Source organism: Cimex lectularius, unplaced genomic scaffold, assembly GCF_000648675.2.
Source record: "Cimex lectularius strain Harlan isolate CLEC.00 unplaced genomic scaffold, Clec_2.1 scaffold126, whole genome shotgun sequence".
Lineage (NCBI taxonomy): Eukaryota > Metazoa > Arthropoda > Insecta > Hemiptera > Cimicidae > Cimex > Cimex lectularius.
The window spans coordinates 518,583-541,737 of NW_019392705.1; the positions used below are offsets into that span (position 1 = coordinate 518,583).

A 23,155-nucleotide genomic window follows, 5' to 3' on the forward strand; every position below is an offset into this window, starting at 1 on the left:
GATGAAATAAACGCTTTAGTAGCCAGAACATTTAAAAATATTTTTTTTCAAAAATTTTAACCAGTAAATTTCAGAAAGCGTCTCCATTTAATTTCCTTTTTAGAGATGTAATAATGAAAATAATAATAGAATAAGAATAAAAAAATATAAAAAACTCAAGGAAATTTGAATGAATGAAGTAAAAACGTTTTGAATCTTAAAACTCCTTTATTCCGGGGAATAATAATAGAATAATCCTTTAATCAAATTCACTAGTTTCGTGGTCCGCTTGACCAATTTATATCTTTCAATTAATTAAGGTTTTTAGTTGAGATAAAAAAGTCAGTGTCACAAGTGGGATTCGAACCCACGACCTTCGGCCTGATACGCCGCTACTGCACCACTTGAGCTATCGTAGCGTACCAAGCCGAAGGTCGTGGATTCGAATCCCGCTCTTGACACTGACTTTTTTATCTCAACTAAAAACCTTTAATCAAAGTTGCAGTCGTGTTGGTAAATAAGTAAACACTTGCACTATTTCGGTTTCGAACCAAAATTTAAAAAAAAATTCGTGAAATCTTAAAAAATCAGAAAAGGTGGAATAACTGCGAAACAAAAAAACAACAAAAAAAAACATTTGACTTTTTGGTTTCATTTTGAATGTAGAATTTACTGTCAAAGTTTGTAACACGAATAGCCGAACACCCTCCGTAAATAATAGTTATTATTCTTTGTAAAAACTATACTAGTATAAATAACTTTTTTAATTCATATGATCAATTTGTACTTGCAATCGGTTATGCCACTTGGCAAGCCTAACTTTCGAAGAGTTCAGGTATTGTAAAAGCTTTTGTTATGTTGTGTTAGGTCGGTACAATTTCACCGACGAGGTTTTCAGCTGTTCCCAGAGGGTCATAATAAAGTTATAACAATATGAAATTCCTTTTAAGCAAAACAATCCAATTTATCGCCGGCGAAACAGCCAAGATTTGCCGCCAGGGTAAGAATTTATTGGAAAGGGACACGCTAGGGGTGACGGAGTCGTAAATTGTCAACTTTTGTGTCCGGGGCGGTGCCAGGCACAGGCTTCACGGCGCGATTCTTCCGCCGTATTTCAAGTCGGCGATAAGGCGGCCGACACGAAAAAACCATTAGTTTATTAATCAGAAATTTATTTCAGCCCACTTCCCTCCCAACTGTTCTTCGGGGGACCGATATCTCTCGTTAATGCTCTCGGTAAATGAAATGATCTCCCATTGCGATAATTAATCTCGTGTCCTATACTTTCTGGCATGCAAAACGATCGCTAATTTAATTTTACAAAAATATCAAACGACAAAACAAACGTTCGGGTATTTTTAAATTAATACGTTACAAAATAGGTCGCATTATTCAATTGAATTGCCCCAGTTTACTACAAAGTCAATATTCATATGAAAAAATTAATAATTTCGCTAATGAAAATAAATAAATTATGAGATTCCGTCTAAAATTCAGGGGAGATGAAAATATTTTTGAACTAATACAATAGTTAAAAATTAACGAAATATCGTGATACAATCGATGCTTGCTTACCTCTGACTTTTTCATTTGTATATTTTTGCAATTTATGAACATAAAAGAAGCACAGGTGAACCACTGAAGATGACCGAATGCCGAAACGCGTCTGACCGACCATAATTTGGTTTTGTGTGCAAGTAATCTGATTTTTCATTTTTTTCCCTCTTTTATAAAAATTAAAAATTTTGTAAAATGTAGTAGTAAACCGATACTTGAATACCCCTAATTTCAGTGTTACGAATATCTGATGATTTAATACAGCCAAACACGTTTATATTAACCCTTTATGGCCTAATGTTATCTTAGTGCAAGACGACCTTTCCTAATTTCGTTAAAAGGTTAGCGGAAAATCCCGTGAGTTTCGTTATAGAGAATTTAGATTAGCGCCAAATAAATCAGTGTTGCCAATACACAGGCGGAAACAGAGTCGGAACAACACTGTGCCCACCCTACTCCTCCCGCTTTTCTTCTAACCTTAAACAAAATTACTAATATTGGCATTGCTCTGAAGCAATTTTGGGCAACAAAGGTTAAATTATAAACGGGACGTGAAAAATTTAGTGTTTGGCAAATTTAACAATTCAGTACAAGATGTAGTGGTTGAGTGAAGAGTATTGGGGATAGATACACAGAATAAACATTAAAGGGAAAACACCCCATCTGTCCTAAACTCATAGGTTTAGCTTTACCAAATGTGCTAAATATGGCGTTACTCTGAGTTGGGCAAGAATGAATTATGGTATAATGCACCTCACAAGAATAAAAGAGAACAACCTCACCCCTCATCACAGAAATATGGCAGAGAGGATGAAATTGTGTCTCTAAACGACCGATGATTTATTACGATCAAATAAACAAAATTATAGACAATACAATTTTTGAGTGAAGTCCCACGGTGTAGATGTTAAGGAAGAATATCCAATGACCATAATCCTATGGTTTGTATAGGATGTCCTCCTAATCCATGACCTGTACGGACATTATATAAAGATCTTTGTAAAACATAGGAGATACTTTAGAAATCGATCTATAGATTAGAATACTCTTGAACATCTTGAATATTAGTAACCACTACAGATAACAGATATCACACTTGCACCAAATTTGCATGGGTCACGACCAATAACTCCTCCATCAACTTTAAATCGATTCTTTACAGTTTTCAGTTATTAAAAAAATCGAAAGGTGATTCCATGCAAAGAGCACGCTAGCGTTAGTGGACATAGTGATTAGGAATCGGAGTATGCTTATGACATAGATATTACTTCATTACAGTTTCTTAGCTTTAGACGTTCCTTTCAAACTAAATCAGTACCCTCTCATTTAACAGATAGAACCTTCAAAAGTAAGGAAATAAATTTTCAGAGGCAAAACATATCCAAGCCGGGATCATTCTTGGTCATAATCTATATATTTATACAGATGACTATCCTGACAACCTAAGAGGATCATACAGCAATTTTATGTCTGAACTCCAGTCCTACCAAACCACTAATATCCTGGAGTCCTGGAGAATTCATGAATGAATGAGAAAAATTCACCTCATCCAAGAATGGTACCTATTGCAGAAAATGAAACCGAACGAGGACAGATCTGTTCAAATCACACGCCCACATCTTCTGTTGATCTGTTTAGGCAGTAGATTGACGTGGAACCCAGGCAAGAATTAAACAAACGACATAAGAAGTAAAGAGCAAACTAGAGATGTAGATCTCCACCAAGCATTATAACGAAAAGGCCTCCACTCCATACGTTACCGCATATTTTTCATTTCACATTCATGCCAAAACCGTGAAGGCCGGAGAGAGACGTCTAGTTCCTTTTCCGAACGTTTTGGTTTGTCAGACGCGTTAAAATTTAGAGACCGAAACGCATCCGACAAACCAAAACAGCGAGTGCAGTCCAAAAGTGATCAGAAATATCACAATTATCCTACGCATCTCGATGTTTTTCAAAAATCCGAATGTGTTGGTGTGCCAGACGCGTATCGTCTTGTTGGCATCTCGTAACTTGCGCACATTATTGAGAACTAGAGAGGGCGAGAAGACAAATCATGAAAACAACGAGGGCAGGCAGTCCAAAAGTGATCAAAAATATCATAATAATTCTTCTCCATATTTTTCAAAACTCGGAAGGTTTTTGGTATGTCAGACGCGTTTCATCTTGTTGGCATCTCATAACTTGAGGGCAGTAATAAAAACTGAACACTGCGAGGGGACGAAAGGAACCAGACAGACCAAAACAATAAGTATAGGCACTCCAAAATGACCAGAATCGACTTAATTACCCAATCAGGGTTGTCCTTATTTTTCAAAACGTCCAGCCTATGTACATAAATAGACCTGTTTTTCTGTACGATTTTGAATTATAGCTGTTGATCAATTTGGTACCACCAGGATTCAACATTCGGAAAGAAATAAGAAGAAGAGGAGCTCATAGAAACCATCGAACAGAGACAACCTAGAGAGCTTTGGAAAAGAGTATATTAGGTAAAAAAAGAAAACAGGGAGCATACTGCAAAAAAGCAAAGGGTAGTATAGGATGTGAGGTGAAAAAGTAAAATGCTGAAGAAAACATGAATGACATGACAAATTAAGGAGAAAAAATGGTTAACGCACAACCAAATAGCAAACGGAACAAAGAAGAGATGGGAAAACGTCATTGATGTGATAGTTTGGAAATGAAAAAACCTACCGAACCGTGATTTATGGAAAACTATGGTAGAGGCTTATGCCCATTTGGAGCCTTGTTTCAAAGGAAGAAGATGAAGAAGAAACTAAACTATTTCAAGCTATATTTATTTGTGTATTTCAAAGATTAGAATGGTTTAAACACGTAAGGAGGTAAATAAAAATGGCGAAAAAGGCTGGTTCGTGAATTGAGAAGCACTTTCCTTCAGGTGGCATCAACCCTCTTGTGTAAGAGAGAGCGTAGGGTGGTCGATTCAAAAAGTATCGACTGGCGGCTCGCTCCCCCGGTTAAAAAAGGGTCCGGTATGAGTGTACCTCCCTTTTATTGAAAGTAAACATATTCCCTTGACAAGAGGAAGGGAGCTGGGTTTACATTTAATTGAAATACTTGCCCCCCTCGTCGCTCCTTCCGCTGGAGAAAAATCCACCCCGGGAAGAAAATGGCGTCGACCCCTCCGATTAAAAAGTGCGTCATCTGCAGCTAACTGCCTGTCCCTTTTTACTCCTCTTTCTCCGATTCCTAGCAATAACAGTAAAATTTAAGCCCATTAGGGCCCCGGGCCCGTATTTCTTCCGTACCAGCATAAGCTCCATTAAATAATTGCTTTTTGTAACCGGCCGACGTTCAGTTTCGGGTATCGAATTACAGACCGCCATATTTATACGGCGTTGTGCCCCGACCCGGGTTATTCGTTGTTTCATTGCCGATCAATCTCCATCAATCAATCCCGATCCAGCGTCAACTATGATAATTGAAACAATTTCCTACTTATCTATTTCCCATTTCCAAAATAGTCGACTTGGACTGATATTTCTGGGCTATCTCCTTTAATATTAAACAAAGCGACACTCCAAAGAGTTCATTCTTAGTAATACACCGTTGCAAAGAAAAAAATCATAGTTGACTGAATCAAACAACTTTCAGAACAGATAGACAACTCTAGCGACGTTTTCGACTTACTTAAACGCGTTTCAACTTTGAACCATCTTAATGCCTAAACTTAAATAACTATAACTTATAACTATAACTAGGCCGATAGTCTGGTTTCGAACCCGCTCGTGGCACTAATTTTACTTAATTAATCTTTATGTAGGCATTGGTTAAGATAAAAAAAGTCAGTGCCACGAGCGGGATTCGAACCCACGACCTTCAACTATATACGCCGCGACTCTACCACTTGGGCTATCGTGAGTTTGATCCACTCGGACACCAACTTCCCATCTCAACCCAACCTTTCGAATTTTCCCTCTTTTTTTATCTCAACCAATGCCTTACATAAAGATTAATTAATTGAAAGATGTTATTTGGTCAATCGGACCACGAAATCTAAGGAGATAATTTTACTTCTCAACCGTCTTTACATAAAAAAGTAAATAATGTTTAATAATAAACCGATAACAAATTAAATAATTATAAACTGGTTTAAGCTAAAAAATAATGTTTCATAGTCAAAAAATTTAACTTTCGAGGTACTCAAATTTGAAAAGTGGCCCAAATGAGGATAGGGGTCATACAAAATAAAAAGTCTCGAATTTCATATTGATGCTAGGTATCTTGTTATTGTTATTTTTTATTCAGAACTTCCTCATTTTGAAATAGAACAGATGGTTTGTTTAATGTATTGGGTTGTCCGGAAAATAATGCAGGATTTTGGTATTAAACAAAAAAAAAGAAACTAGTTACTTTAAAGCAATGTTCTTTAATCAAAATANTAATCCTGTAAACGTAAACAGAATATTTTATATAGATTTTTTTTAATGAAAACTTAAAATCCTGCATTATTTTCCGGACAACCCGATAATTAAGCAACTATTAGCTTAAGCTCGAAATACGTCAATCTCGGTGTATTGGAAATAAGAACTTTAAGTTTCTTCGTCCAGTTTTCAAGGAATGTATCATAAAAAGATTAAAAATAATAAAACCTTAGTTCAAAGTTTGTCAAAGCAAAGCCAATACAATAAGTAAATAATAAATACAAAATTTTAATCCGGGGAGAAACTACAATAATTTTTAAGCATTTGGTTGATTAAACCATCAAACCATTAAATGAAACATAAGAGTTTAAAAACGACTTATCAATCTGATGTTAATCTTTTAACTGTTCAAACCCCGGAATTTTGTGGTCATAAATAGTCATAATTTTAGTCTTCAAAATTATGTAGTGTTGCATAATGAAAATAAAACGTATCTTAATCTTTTAACTGTTCAAACTCCGGAATTTTGTGGTCATAAATAGTCATATTTTTAGTCTTCAAAGTTACAAAGTGTTGCATCGTGAAAATAAAACGGATCTTAATATTTTAACAGTTCAAACTCCGGAATTTTTTGGTCATAAATAGTTATATATTTAGTCTTCAGAATTATGTGGTCTTGCATAGTGAAAATAAAACGGATCTTAGTCTTGTAACTATTCAAACCCAAACATTTGTGGTCATAAATAGTCATATTTTTCTCAGTATAATCATAATTAGTCATAAATCTTATATCATCATAATTAGTCTTCAAAATTATGTAGTGTTGCATAGTGAAAATAAAACGGATCTTAGTCTTGTAACTGTTCAAACCCCAACATTTTGTAGTCATAAATAGTCATATTTTTAGTCTTCAAAATTATGTAGTGTTGCATAGTGAAAATAAAACGGATGTTAATCTTTTAACTGTTCAAATTCCGGAATTTTGTGGTCATAAATAGTTATATATTTAGTCTTCAGAATTATGTGGTCTTGCATAGTGAAAATAAAACGGTTCTTAGTCTTGTAACTGTTCAAACCCAAACATTTGTGGTCATAAAATGTTTATATTTTTCTCAGTATAATCATAATTAATCATAAATCTTATATCATCATAATTAGTCTTCAAAATTATGTAGTTCCATAGTGAAAATAAACCGATGTTAACCTTTTAACTGTTCAAACCCCGGAATTTTGTCGGCATAAATAGTCATATTTTTAGTCTTCAAAGTTATGTAGTGTTGCATAGTGAAAATCAAAAGGATCTTAATATTTTAACAGTTCAAACTCCGGAATTTTGTGGTCATAAATAGTTATATATTTAGTCTTCAGAAGTATGTGGTCTTGCATAGTGAAAATAAAACGGATCTTAGTCTTGTAACTATTCAAACCCAAAAATGTGTGGTCATAAATAGTCATATTTTTCTCAGTGTAATCATAATTAGTCATAAATCTTATATCATCATAATTAGTTTTCAAAATTATGTAGTGTTGCATAGTGAAAATAAAACGGATCTTAGGCTTGTAACTGTTCAAACCCCAAAATTTTGTAGTCATAAATATTGGGTTGTCCGGAAAATAATGCAGGATTTTGGTATTAAACAAAAAAAAGAAACTAGTTACTTTAAAGCAATGTTCTTTAATCAAAATAATTTCCCANCATTTGGAAGAGGATTAATAAGTGTTGACATTCATACAAATGAGTAATCCTGTAAACGTAAACAGAATATTTTATATAGATTTTTTTAAATGAAAACTTAAAATCCTGCATTATTTTCCGGACAACCCAATAGTCATATTTTTAGTCTTCAAAATTATGTGGTCTTGCATAGTGAAAATAAAACGGATCTTAATCTTTCATCTGTTCAAACTCCGGAATTTTATGGTCATAAATAGTCATATTTTTAGTCTTCAAAATTATGTAGTGTTGCATAATGAACATAAAACGGATCATAACCTTTTAACTGTTCAAACCCCGGAATTTGGTGGTCATAAATAGTCATATTTTTAGTCATCAAAATTATGTAGTGTTGCAGTGAAAATAAAACGGACATTTTATTCGGAAACTCTTGGAAGGACCGATGTTTTCGAATTGGTCTTCGCCCTGATTTTTAATATGTCATCAACAGTTTATATTTCATTTATGTAGCTAATCAGATGATTTTTGGAACCTCAAATATATAGTTTTATTTCATCTTTATTTACTTTTTAGGTTTTACGATTTTGAAAACAATGTAATCCAGCGGAAGGATTTTTTGAAATTGGCTTAAATTTGCAATTTTAGGCTAAACTTCATGTTTAGTGATCTATTAATTTAATTTTTTAGGATTGGAGTTTGAAAAACAGTCCAGGATACTTGTCGTTCACAAGAATCAAATGAGGAATTTCCGACCGGAGAAAGTAAGGTATATTGTTTTCACATTTTTTAATATTATTATGAAAAATATTCTTTTTTCAATAGAAATTATATCATTATGTTTGTAAAAAGTTGGTTTGTTTAAAATAAGTACTTTTGAAACTATCGCTAGTTCATTATTAACATTTTAAATTATAATTATAATTAGTCTTTCTATGTAAGGTCTTGGTTGAGATAAAAAGTCAGTGTCACGAACGGGATTCGAACCCACGGCCTTCGGCTCAATACACCGCTGATCTAACCACTTGAGCTATCCTCGATCCTCTCGGCACCAACTCTCCTCTCTCAGCGTACAACCATTCGAATTTTCCATCTATTTGCCATTTTCAACCAAGACCTTAAAAACAGTAACGAAAAAAGTACGTAATACACCTGAAAATTTAGTCAGGAAAAGCTAGTTATTTTTGTACATTTGTAAATCCGCCAAAACCTTGAAAGCACACGTACATTGAAGAGAAATGTGATAAGCTTGATCTGTAATCAATAGACAACTAACTGTAGATAATCCGACAGGTCGTAATTACACAATCACTATATATTAGTTAAATTTATGTAATAATTCTATTAATTTTGGTTTATTTCATCATCCGAACACAGAAGTATGTGCGCGCGTGCGTTTTACATATGAAATAGTGTGTCTGTGAGTGGAGTGAGGAAACGAGAAAGAAATTAGAAAAAACGGGAAAATAAATATTCCTTTCGTTAACATCGCCTTTCTTCCTTTATGTAAATTGAGTTTGCTCAGTGGAATTTATTATTAAAAGGAAGAAAGCCCTAGTAGAAGTGGGGGCGAGATAAGAAGAGCAAAGAAGAGGAGTCCGATAAATAATGCACCGTGATAAAGAGAGTTCTTACAGTAAAATCGGTAGAAGAGTCGGAATTTGAGAAGGCCTTTTGCGGCTAGGGAGAGATAAGAGAGATTTACAACTCATACGTGCCCCGTCCCCGTCCGAGGGGCGGCTCCACCTGGAGGCCTGGAAAAATACTTGGAACGGGAAGAAAGCGGGCCAGTAAAACTTAAACCGGAGCCCGTTTGTCAAAAGGAGGGTGAACCTGCCATCTGGGTCAACGAGTTTAAACTCCGGAAAACCCAGTTTGTTTTCAATTCGGCTCGGGGTAGAAATTTTCGATCAACTCTCGCCCACTGACAAACCGGCTCCGGTATTTCTAATTACCCTTTTTTCTCCAATTTAAACTTTTAATCCTAAAAATATACATGTATTTTTATACCTTGTTAATCTTTGTAACAATTTAAGTTATTAATTCTGAAATTAATCAAGGGATGAATAGATATACAAAACCACCTTATAGATTAGTAAAAATAGTGTGAACATTAGGCCAATAAGGTTGATTTCAATGTGTTTTCAAAATAGTTGAGATTTTCAAGAAATAGGTGAAAATAGACAGTCATCGCTATTTTGTGTTATAGCGAGTAATATAAAAAATTACTCATTTTCAGAAAATTGATGTGACCTAAAGGGAACGTTTCTTGTATTTTTGCTTTTTTCATCACCAGAGCGCAAAAAGTTGAAATGAATACACGGTCGCCTGTTTAACATACGAAAGAAAGTTGAGAATGAATGAATGAAAGATGTGGTCACAAGGACTACTTTTATATCTCAAGGGAATGTCAAATTTACTATAAAATAAAGTGATCCGACTTTTTACAGATTTACATATTATTTTAAAATCTTAACGTATAACTAAAAATTAAATAAAAAGAAACTAAAGCAAAATAATACGTTTGCGATACAATACACGATAACATGGAGAAACTTAATGCGACAAAAAAATTATATATAATTAACGTTTTAGAAGATAGATAAACAACTAATACAAACATAGATAAACAGATAGGTACGGANAGAGAGAGAGAGAGAGAGAGAGAGAGAGAGAGAGAGAGAGAGAGAGAGAGAGAGAAATAGAATGAATGAATGTGGCTTTAAATAATGTCGCAAAAATTTGGTCAAGTATCGACCATTCTTACATTCAATTTACATTTAAGGGAAAGAGAGGGCGGGAGAGAGAGATAGTGCAAGAAAGGTAAATTGAAATGCTTTATTTATAATACTCGCAGATTTAGGTCATATTGACCTTTCTTACAATCAACGAGTTTGGTTTTACAAAAATAAATAAATACGACATAAATAACCAAACAAAATGTATATGAAACATAGTTTTAGCTTTAATCAGTTTTACTAAATTTAACATTTAGTGTGTAATATACAAATATACAATAAATTGGACCTAACTTAATTGTATGAATAAAATTATATAATATAAAAGTTATATGCGGAGTGATTTCTTTTAATTTATTTTTGAATAATTTTTGGTTTTTTAGATTTTTTTTTATTTCTGAAGGTATATTGTTCATTATCATAATCCTTTTTAGTAAAAAAGAATTGCTAAGTATTTTTTATTTTTTGTTTTTAATTAACAACTGATTTAAATGTCGAATATTAATATTATGTTCATTATAAAAATGTTTATGTTTTTCATATAAATATTGTTAGGTTTTAGTGTACTAGTGAGTGTCTGAGTGATTGTGTAATATAAGCATATACAATAGACGACAGGTAATAAATAAAGTAAAATAAATAGTTATGATTTTTATTATATAAAGGGAATTTGTAATATTGATATGGGGGCCTTTTTTATCTCTCACTCTCACTCTCCCTTTCTCTCTCCCATTCAATCATTCACAAAATAAACGTTTATTTCCACGTGGATATAGGTCGATTGGCTGGTTTCACAAATAACATATTTATTCTTTTCAGAGCGGTGAAAGATGGTGCCTTTCAAGCCCTTCAAGGAAGCCGAAAAATGATAAAATGGAACGTCAGGGTTAACAGAGCGAAGCGAAAACAAACGGACCCGAAAATTAGTTTGAGGTCAACAATCAAGAAAGAAATTGAAAAGTCTTTATATTGTAATGCTTAGGTAAGATAATGGTTAACCATTTAAAACGTTCAAACAGGAATTATCTATCAAATTTAAATTTAAAAAAATGAAATAATTAAGGTTGATAATTATAATGATCTGTTTTACAAGAAGAGATTTTTTTAAGAAGTCATGACATTTTTAGATTTAATTTACAACCATTTTATCATTATGCCAAATTAATCTTTATGTGAGGTGTTGGTTGAGATAAAAAGTCATTGTCACGAGCGGGATTCGAACCTACGACCTTCGGCTCAATATGCCGTTGCACTAACCATTGATCTATCGTGACTTCACCAGCCATCGTGAAATTCAAACCCAAAACCTTGAATGGAAGTTGGTGTCCGAGTGGATCACGATAGTTCAAGTGGTAGAGCAGCAGCGTATTTAGCCGAAGGTCGTGGGTTCGAATCCCGCTCGTGACACTGACTTTTTTATTTCAACCAATACCTTACATAAAGAATAATTAATTGAAAGGTGTTATTTGGTCAATCGGACCACGAAATCTAATGAATTATGTAAAATGTAACTGTATGTTTACTAATTACTCAAAGAAACTCCTAAGAATTTATTTTTATTTACATAATTTGGTTTTTCAAATTCAATTATTGTGTATAGCATATTACCACTTGCTAGTTGAATTTCGGGTGATTCTTTATTCCTGAAGTTAAAAATGTAAACTAATCTACAACAAAGAATGAATACAGTTTTTGAATCAATAATTAATTTTTTCTAGATTCCTGACAAATGATTTAAAAATGTAAACATAACAAAGAAAATCTCTTTTGGTTAAACTTGTAAACACGGCTAGGAAAATAAGTTTACCACTTCAATATTAAACTTATGAAAAGTGATTCTAATTCAAATAGGGGATGATGATACGACTTTGTTTATTATTTGTTGGGGGGAACAATTAAGAATTTTTGGTATGTTGTGTATAACTAAATATATATTTGAAATGAATTCTTCCGAATTATAATAAGGGTAATGGGCAAAGAGGGGGGTAGTTGGGTAGGAATGCCGGATTTAGGGTCGTGTTATGAATCCGTGCTTCCGAAGAATAAAGAAGGGTTGTACGGAGGTCCTTGAAGTAATGAACATCGATCTTATGTTATTCTGGGTTTATGCAGGGGCTCAGAAAGAGGGGGTCGGAGATTCTCCCGTAATAATAGGTTTTCAATGGAATCGTATAATTAGAAGGGGCAAGGAGATATCTACTGTTTTGTCAGAAATAAAGGGCGAAAGGGTTGCTCATTATATAAAACAAACCTTTCCTCCTTTTTCCCTCGACTTTAATTTAAACCTTCACATTGTTAGGCGTTCCTGCGTGAAAAAGTTTCGGTCCAACTTGGTTTCTCCCATTAGCCTTTGTTATCGGCCCCTCTTTCTTGCCCGTTCCACCATGTTTGAACCCCGTTTCCTATATCTCCACCTCGGAACCACCCCCGTTCCAGCAACGCCCTTATCTTGTTTTTCTCAGGGCGCCACATCGCCTTTTAATACCCCGGCCCCCGGCCCTTTGCCGTCTCATCTTCTTTCCTCATACTTCACTGCCTCGCTCCTTTAATTAACGCCTTCCGACGGGGGCGGCCGGGGGTTTGAAATTGGTTCTCGTCTTACTCAGCGACTGGGAAAAATCCGATGAAAGGGCACCGCCCGCCCTCATCCTTCATCAACTTTAACAATGTTTTCTAATAATCTTTCGATATTCCTACATCCATCCCCTTTTCCATGGATTATCCCTTTAAAATGACTTCTACTCTACCTGAAATTTCTCAACACATTTTATCTAATAAAAGAAACAACGAAATTAATTTGAACATTCAACCTTTTAACTTAATCATGCACTCATTTCAACTATTTAACTTGAATTGAAATATATTATCCAATTTTCTTCAAATTTTTCTTGTCTTTAGCTATCCAACTGCATTTTCTTCTATTCAAACTGTGACTTTTTAGTCTTCTGTGAAGTTTAAAGTATTTTCGATTTTCTTTGCTTCTTTTTTAAAAGGCAGAAAAACTTAAGCTTTTTTTTAGAAACAACAAGAAAAAAGACTCGATGAAAACCTTGTCTGATAAGTACTGTTTTACTTTTTCTTTACTGATTGTTTCATTGCTTTTCACTTTTGCTTGTCTTTTCTGTTAGTATTCCATATCAATTATGGGTTTTAAGGCATCTTCGACTTTCTATGTTTACTTTTAAAAACCAAAAATCTGTAATTTATTTTAAGAAAAAACAAACGAACTTAAGGACTTTATAAAATCCATGCCTGTTGAGAATTTTTTTTTCTTGGATTGTCTTGTTTTTATCAACATTGGTTTGTCTTTCTTCGACTCTCTATGTTTAACCGTTAAAAAATTGAATTATTTTTAGAAACAACAAGAAAAAATAACTTAAACATTCGATGAAAAAAACCATGCCTAATCAGATTTTATTTATTTTTTCCTGGATAGTCCTGTTTTTATCAACAATGGCTTGTCTTTCTTCGATTCTCTATGTTTATCCGTTAAAAAAAATTGAATTAATTTTAGAAACAACAAGAAAAAAAAACTTAGGTATTCGATGAAAAAAAGCATGTCTAATCAGATTTTCTTTATTTTTTCCTGGAGAGTCCTGTTTTTTCCTCTTTTGCTCGACTTTCTCGTTAGTCTTCCACGACACGAGTTTGTAGTTATCGACCAGTTTCTGTTTATTAAAAAAAAAAAGGTTTTAGAAACAACAAGAAAAAGGAATTAGGCACTCGAAAAAAACTTGTCTGATGAGAATTTTTTTTACTTTTTCTTGTTGGATTGTCCTCTCTCTATCCAATTTTGCTTCTCTTTCTTATTAGTCTTTGACGTCATCAGTCGTGAAATTTAAATCATTCGATGTTCTATGTTTATTTTAAAAAAAATTAAATTATTGTTAGAAATAACAAGAAAAACAGGAAAAAAGAACTTAACGGTACGATGGAAAACTTGCTTGTTGAGATTTTTTACATTTTTCTTCCTTAATTGCTCTGTTTTTTTCTTTCTTTTCCAACTTACGCTTGACTTTCTTGTTAGTCTTCCACGACATAATTATGAGTTTTTAGTTATAGTCGACTTTCTGTTTATTAAAAAAAAACTTTTAGAAACAACAAGAAAAAGGAATTAGGCACTCGAAGAAAACTTGTCCGATGAGAGTTTTTTACTTTTTCTTGAAGGATTGTCCTCTCTCTATCCAATTTTGCTTCTCTTTCTTATTAGTCTTCCAGGTCATCAGTCGTGAACTTTAAAGCATACGATGTTCTATGTTTATTTTAAAAAATTAAGTAATTTTTAGAAATAACAAGAAAAACTGAAAAAAGAACTTGAGGATATGAAGACAAACTTGCTTGTTGAGATTTTTTACCTTTTCCTTCCTGGATTGCCTCTTTTTTTTACAACTTCCACGACATAATTATAAGTTTTTAGTTATCTTCGGATTTCTGTTTATTAAAAAAAAATTAGGGACTCGATGAAACCTTGTCTGATGATTTTTTTTTACTTTTTCTTGTTGGATTGCCCTTTTTCTATCAAATTTTGTTTCTCTTTCTTATGACACTTTCACGTCATCAGTCGTGAAACTTTAAGTATTCCATGTTCTATGTCTATTAAACAATTAAATTATTTTTGGAAATAACAACAAAACAGGAAAAAAGAACTTAAGGACTCGTTGAAAACATGAGTTTTTCTTCCTGGATTGCCTTTTTCTTTTTTTCAGTTTTCCTTGTCCTTTTCGTTCGATTCCACTACGTAGTTTACGTTTTAAGGTATTTTCCACTTTCTACATTTATTATTTAAAAACTAAGAAAACTTTAAGTTATTTTTAGAAATAGCAAGAAAATGAACTTAAGGAGTCGATGGTTAGGTTGCCTGACTATCTTATTTTTAATTTTTTCACCCTTAATTCTGGGATTTCTCTATTTCCGTCCACTTTTGATTATCTTTGTCTATCCTTATCCTGGAACCAGCATTCTTTTCCATTTCATCTTTGATCCTTGTAAGTTTTGCACGATACCACTTATGAGTTTTAATTTATCTACGACTATTTAGAGATCATGAGATGAGGTCTGGTGTGCTGTTAGTTTAGAAAAACATTTTCTTTATCGTGCCAACGTTTCGATCTTTATTGAGATCATCTTCAGGGCCTGGGATTTACAAACATCGTTTAAAAATATAAAAATACTTTGTAAATTATACAAACGAGAGTGTTAGTGACTCAACATGACACACAGCAGTCACCCATCTACACAGAAAACACAATTAGAATGAACACAAATACTTTGATTAAACCTAAAATTTCTATATTGTGTATATCATTTATAAATTTATAGTCATATCTTATGTCAATTTGGATGAATGCTCACTGAAGATAGGAATGGTTTTGTAAATCGATGACATACCTGGTCAAGTACGATTTTATTTGTTCTATTGTTTACCTCCTCTTTTTGCCTAATTACCTAATTACTTGGGTTCTTGCGATCTGTGCCGATTTAAGCTGCCTGTTTGGTCTACACACATCAAATGCCTTTTTCTTATTCCTATAATTAACACTTCTTTTTGGAAAACTTGAACTCTTCTTTTCCAAAGGACGTTAATTATCGTACATTGAGCTAATGAGTCACGCTAGCTTTTTTCTCTTTTCATTTTTTCCTTCTCTTTTCTTGATGTTGCTTTGTTTATAATAAACTTATTAGATTTCGTGGTCCGATTGACCAAATAACCTCTTTCAATTAATTAATTTTTACATGAGATATTGGTTGAGATAGAAAAGTCAGTGTCACGAGCGCGATTCGAACCCACAACCTTCGGCTTTGTTTATAATTATTCAGATATCGTGAGATGCGGTCGGGTGTGATGTAGGTTTCAGAAAAACATTTGTTTATAATGCTTACAAAACTTGTTTTACATTTAGGGATATTCAATGCCCCTCAATTTTATGCAAAATCTTCTGCAGATAGCTGGTAGCTTTAAGTGGAGTCGTTCGCAAAGCTCAAGTTGTTAAAAGTTTCACCTATTTCTTGCTCTAAGAAACGCAATTAAATATATAAAACCTATTCGTGGAAAAAACTTTAATTTCCTCTTCTTCATTTGTTGAGGCAGTTGACTTGAAAAAATAAATGTTAACATCCATATCATAAATCATCTGACATTTTCCATTATCAAGGTATCATGTTTTCTGTTATTGTAAGTGATATTAATATTTAAATTTTTCCTTATGAGTGAAGAATCGATTTTTCAGCTTGATTATTATATCAATATGCTATAATATCTTAAAGCATATAATAATAGCTAAGCAAACAGCAATTTTTCATATTTAAGAATAATTTAATGATTTTATTAAAAATCAAACCTATGATCTAAATTTTCCCATATAAAGTTTAAATAACATGTCAATTGAAAAAGATATTATGTAATTTGTAATATTAATTCTTAAAAATAAATTACCGAATTAATTGAAGTATAATTTATTAAATCAAAATCTTTTTATTCAGGTATTAAGTGAGAAAGGTGAGATGTGCTTGATAGCCTGGAGTCTACGGAGTGAGGTGGAAGTTATAGGCGCTGTTTGCTCAAGCGCTCGTAATTACAACAATTGTAAACCGATGAAATTCAACTCTTGAGAGAAAAGCACGAAAGAGAAGAATTTGTTTTCTTACGAGGGACTTTGGAAGAAAAGTAAGACGAAGAAATTTCACATGCGATTCTAAAAAGATAAACGTTCATTTCAATTTTCTTTAGGCGAGTTAAAGGAACAAGTTTCATCGCCAATGATGACAAAGTATTCCAAACGTTTATGTAAGTATCAAAAAATATATCATCTTTTTTTGAGTTTCAAATAAATCATTGTTTGCGTAGATTTAACAACTTTGCGGTTAAATTATCAAAAAAAAAATAGTTTACAAGTTTTACAATAATCTTTTATAGTAAAAACTGTTCTTGCGTGAATCTGTAGTTCGGTCATTTCCCATCATTCTGGTTGGACTGTTCTCGCTGATTTTGTCTGCCGGACGGCTTTTTTGCATTGGGGGATCTTTTGTCGGTTTATTGTCAATATATGTCAATAGTGAGCCATTTTGTGAATAATGAACCACTGAAGATGGCGAAACGTCTGAAAGACAGTTGATTAATTCACACTATTTCTCTTGAACTAAGAGAAGGCAGTTTTTGCTCCCTCACTCACCAATCTTAGCTTCTTTCTATTTGAATTTGGTCCTCCGGGCCATATTCAAAAAAGGAAAACATATCTCTTCCAGATACTCCCACTCTCTCTCTTTTAATTATTCCCTCACTCTTTGATCTTTCTCCTTGTCTAACAATTGCTCTCGCTCAGTTAATTGATAATTACTCTTTATGTCATAATCACTCTCTTTCTCTCTCATCGATACAATTTCTCTTGAACTAAGAGAGGGCAGGTTTTTCTTCCCTTACTCACCAATCGTAGCTTCCACTTCTTTGATTTTGGTCCTCCCGGCCGTATTAAAAAAAGGAAAAATATATCACTTCCAGTTACTCCCACTCTCCCTCTCTCTCTCTCTCTCTCTCTCTCTCTCTCTCTCTCTCTCTTTTTTTTAAGTTATCTCCTCACTCTTCAATCTTTCTCCTTGTTTAACAATTACTCTCGCTCAGTTAATTAATAATTACTCTTTATCTCATAATCACTCTCTTTCTCTCTCATTCACACAATTTCTCTTTGACTAAGAGAGGGCAGTTTTTGCTCCCTTACTCAGCAATCTTAGCTTCCGGTTCTTTGATTTTGGTCCTCCGGGCCGTATTAAAAAAAGGAAAAATATATTACTCGCAGTTACTCCCACTCTCTCTCTCTCTCTCTCTCTCTCTCTCTCTCTCTCTCTCTTTCTCTTTTAATTATTCCCTCACTCTTTAATCTTTCTCCTTGTTTAACATTTCCTCTCGCTCAGTTAATTCATAATGACTCTTTATGTCATAATCACTCTCTTTCTCTCTCATCGATACAATTTCTCTTGAACTAAGAGAGGGCAGTTTCTTGCTCTTTAACTCACCAATCTTAGCTTCTTCCTCTTTTAGGTTGGTCCTCCGGGCCGTATTAAAAAAAGGAAAAATATATCACTTCAAGTTACTCTCTCTCTCTCTCACTCACTCTCTCTCTCTCTTTCTCTTTTTTTAATTATTCCATCACTCTTTAATCTTTCTCCTTGTTTAACAATTACTCTCGCTCAGTTAATTGATAATTACTCTTTATGCCATAACCACTCTCTTTCTCTTTCTCTCTCATTCACACAATTTCTCTTTAAATAAGAGAGGGCAGTTTTTTCCTCCCTCACTCACCAATCTTAGCTTCCACTTCTTTGATTTTGGTCCTCCGGGCCGTATTAAAAAAGGAAAAATATATCACTCCCAGTTACTCCAACTCACTCTCTCTCTTTCTCTTTCTCTCTTTCTCTTTTTCTCTCTTTAACTCCTTATCTACATATTGACCTATCTATATATCAATCTATCCATAATTTCTGTTTTACCAATGAGTGTCTGTACATGCGAAATACTAAGATCGAACATTACATGGTTTTTCTCATAAATAAGTAGGGGTAGTGTTGTTAATTGTGTTATAATCCATTAAATGCTTTAACTAACTTTCTAAATTAATAGAAATAATAAAGACGTCGATTCATTTTTTGTAACTATTTCCCTTTGATAATAAATTAAAAACTGATGCCATGGGCAACTTTTTAATCGCTTTTCAAAAGCATCTAGGGTTGATAGAGATACACAGATTTTTTGTCGACATAGTCAGGTGTATGTCGAAAGCATACAACAACCGATTAACCACTCGGGCGATTAGCAAAGGAGATACATCTCCGAATGGGGTGGCCGACTTGAAAAAAAGTTGGCAAAAAAAAACAAAAGCCAAATAATTGTTATTGTGCTATGTGGGCGGATCAAACCGGTTTGATAGAAACTCAAAAGCTAGGGTTAGTTTTTTTATTCCTTTTATGAATAGGTCGGCTTTCTCTGAAGTCAATGGGCTGAAAGGGTATCAGGCTACAGGTGATAGTTGAAAAAAAATTCTTTTTGAATGTTACAAAACTAATTGTCAGACATTCAAGTCTATTAAAAAGTCTGTAAAGGGTAGTTTTTTCAACCCTATACCTAGTTCATCTCCTTCCTAAATGGAATAGGAATCGCGGTTTGAATTTTGTGTTCCGGTACGAAAAGCGAGCGCTCTTTCCATGCGTGAGCGTGCACGTAATTGCGTTTTTTTCCTCTCTAGCTCACCCTTTTCCCTTGCTGGGTTTATTTTTCGAGGGTGCGATCGGCCATGTTGTCGGTGCAAGGCTGCAGTTGCATTGGGGTTGATGCATCCCCACCAGCCGGTGATTCATCGTAGCCATGGTAAAAATATACACAAGTATCGATCCTACACTGTGCACCCATCGTCAAACTATGCTTAAAAAAAGATTTATGTAAAATGTTCAATTAAAAAAAATTCCATGTAAAAACTTAGAAAAAAAAGTTGTTAGTAAAAATTGCAATTTGAGTAAAAAAGTGAGAATAAAACTAACAATTCGATATCAAGGCGTAAATGTATCATGTGAAAATATACTTTTGGACTTTGCATTTACAATTGTAAAAGAAACTTCCATTTTTGGATTTATTGAGTGATAAAGGTTGAATGAACCACAGTTCAGAACATGTTTAACACACGTACATTTGCATATACCATCAAACATGAACAATTTTAATTTGCGTTTGATGACAACTTGATGTCGAAATAAGTGGTGGTTGATCTGCTTTAAAATCTCATCGCTTATTCCATTATGAGTTACGAAGCGTCTTTCAAACATTTTAAAAACAAATTTTCTAAAAAATGCATTTAAAAAAAATTGACCGACAAAAGTCCTACAAACATAGATATGACTGAAGATTACTCGCTCCTTATAAAAACGGATAAGTAAACATCGCTCCTCCATACGACCAAGTTCTTGGGTTAAAAATTAGATATCAATTTGAAAGAAAACCCACAGTTCCTTCGTTCAGTTTTCGATTAATACATTTCATCAATTATTATTTATAATTTACAAGAGAGTACACCGCTAGAAAGCTTATTAAGCGACGAAGTATGAAATTGGACAAGCCCTTCCGTGAATTTTACCAACGTGGTTGCAAATTTAATTTTTTGACAACTTTGAAATTTAGCAGCTCATGAAACATATAGTTCTTTTAGTCTGCTACGATGATAAGTTATAACATTTTATAACAAAAGTTAGTGGGAAAAAACATGAAATATTAAATTTTCTGCGAAAGGGTAGAAACTGGGGCTAGGGTTTTTTGTTACATTTGAGGTGTATTTGAAGAAATTCGTCGTACGAGTAGCAAACCAGCTTTTATTGGGCGATAAGTACCGAAAATTTCAGAAGGTGTTTCTACTAACCATATGTAACAAAAACCTTTCTACGAATCTCAACGGTAAAGAAGTAATTTTGAGGTTTTGGTTTTTTAATTTTTCGACTTAGATTCACTAAATTGTTTATAAACTTCAGAAATACTGACTTTAGAAAAATCTGGTTTGTGCCATCTGAAAGAATGTTAAATTTGCTGTAAGGAAACCCATTTACATTGCAGAACTAATAAAAAAATTCGACACGAAAAATTCAGAAAAAACATAAATCTTGAAATTTGCTATTTTTTGAAAATGTTGGATCGGCTACGGTTTTTTTTATTTTATATATTTGACTCCAAAATTATTGTACAACTACTTTTTTTACATTATTGCATTATTATTATTATTATTGAGAACTAGATATTAGGATATTTTTATACACTTTTATACAATCACCCAGTAACATTACTATTTCTAAGGAAACCGTACAACTCACGGTATACAGCCAATCCGGTTGACGATAACAAAGTACTATACATAAGGCGGTTGTAGATTTATTTCTTTGGCATTAAAAATATTTCTGCGTTCATTCCCGTGTTTCCTGCAGTGCATGATTATATGTTCAAGATCCTCGTATGTTCTACAGTCTTCACAGTACGGTGACGGAATTAAATTCAGTCTGTTTAGGTATCCCTTGCAGAGTCTGTGATTGGACCGTAACCTTACCATCGTTTTGCAAAAGGTCTTGTTTATATTATTTTCTTTGCTGAACCAAGGCTTTTGTCCTACTAACGGAAACATATTTTTGTAGAATATACCTTTGTTGTTTGAAAGGTATTTGGTTTGCCAATCTATCTGCTGCTGCAACCTTAATATAGCATTCAGATCTTTTCTGGGTACAGCTACATTTAGAGTGTTGTCCGTTGTGGTGGCATCTTTGGCCGTGGCTAGCCGATCTACTACATCACTATGTTTGAACCCCGTATGGCCTTTGATTCAGGTGATTACTACTTTATGCCCTTTAGCCCTGATCATTGCTGAAAGTTCAAGGATCTCGATGATAATGTAGTCCGCTATAAACAACTTTTTGTAATTACGAAGTTTTTGAACATGAAAATCTATACATATGACGATGCATACTTCATAGCTTCCGTTATAGCAATCAATTCTGCACTATATATGGATAGGTACGGTGGGAGTGAGAACTTTTCGCTGTAATTCTTTACGGGATCGTAAAATGCACACCCTACTAGTTCATTTAGGAGTGACCCGTCGGTGTATATAAGATGGCCGTCTGGAAATCTCGCAAATCGGCAACGGTTAATAAGTACGAAGTCCCGGAGCTTTGCAAATTCCCTCAAAGGATCTCCATTCAATTAGCTTCCAGTGGTAACCCCACCTTTTTGGATTGCGCTTCTGAAGGCACAAAGATTTTTCATTTTTTCGCGTTCAATTTTTCCAGGAGATCCGTCTGTTTCTGGAGTTTCGTGTCAATCCTTTAATGTTCAATTCAATCAGTTTGCTTTATTAAATTGAAAAATGGCGAAAAGGAGGGAAAATTGGAAAGGTGGGGTTGGGATGGGAAGTTGGTGTCCGAGTGGGTCGAAGTCACGATGGCTCAAGTGGTAGAGCAGCGGCGTATCTAGCCGACGCCCACGATCGTAATATATTTCAATTAATTAAGGTTAACCCCAATGGATCAAGGTCACGGTAGCTGAGGGATCAAGGTGTAGAGCTGCGGCGTATTGAACCGAAGGTCGTGGGTTCGAATCCCGCTCGTGACCCTGACTTTTTTATCTCAACTAAAATCCTTAATTAATTGTAAGTTTGCTTTATTTTATCAGCTGACAACTTTCTTAGGTTGGTTATTAAAATTATGTTCTTGTTTCCTAATGCACATCTTGCTGATATGCATTCCATTTTCGGTTACTGCAACGGTAACGCTACTGCTGCAGGGAGGAATACCACGCTGGTTTTCTACATTGAAACGTTCCAGCACATCGCACCTTCCAACGACTTCATCAAAGGCTGAGGGAAACTGGTTCTTTCATTCGAAGAACGAGGGAAGACAATCAGTGAATCGATCTAGATGAGGAAATTTTGCATTCTGTTATCGGTGCGTGAATTGAATGGAGAACTTTTGAAGGAATTTGCAAAACTCCAGGAGTTTGTAGTCATTAACAGTTACCAATCCAACATTTAAAAAAATTCAAAATTTCAACATTTTTGTTGTATTTTTTCTGAATTTTTTGTGTAGAATTTTTTCATCGATTCTGCAATGTAAATAAGTTTCCCTACAGCAAATTTAACGTTCTTTCAGTTGGCGAAAACCAGATTTTTCTACAGTAAGTAATTCTGAAGTTTATAAGCAATTTAGTGTACCCCCTGAAATTTTCCACACGCCAGTCATCCTGTATACTGATATATTATATTTATCATATTATATTCATTAAGAAAACTATGAATGATATTTACTTG

At 33.8% G+C, this 23,155-nt stretch overlaps 1 long non-coding RNA gene across 1 annotated transcript in view; it reads left to right on the forward strand.

The window, feature by feature from the left end:
* Positions 1-8,285: 8,285 nt before the first annotated feature.
* Positions 8,286-23,155, forward strand: part of LOC106674047 — a 57,800-nt gene continuing 42,930 nt past the window's right edge. The window contains exons 1-4 of the long non-coding RNA XR_001341452.2: positions 8,286-8,365; positions 11,154-11,316; positions 16,815-16,998; positions 17,062-17,118. This is a non-coding gene — a long non-coding RNA (uncharacterized LOC106674047). The remainder of the gene's footprint in view (positions 8,366-11,153; positions 11,317-16,814; positions 16,999-17,061; positions 17,119-23,155) is intronic.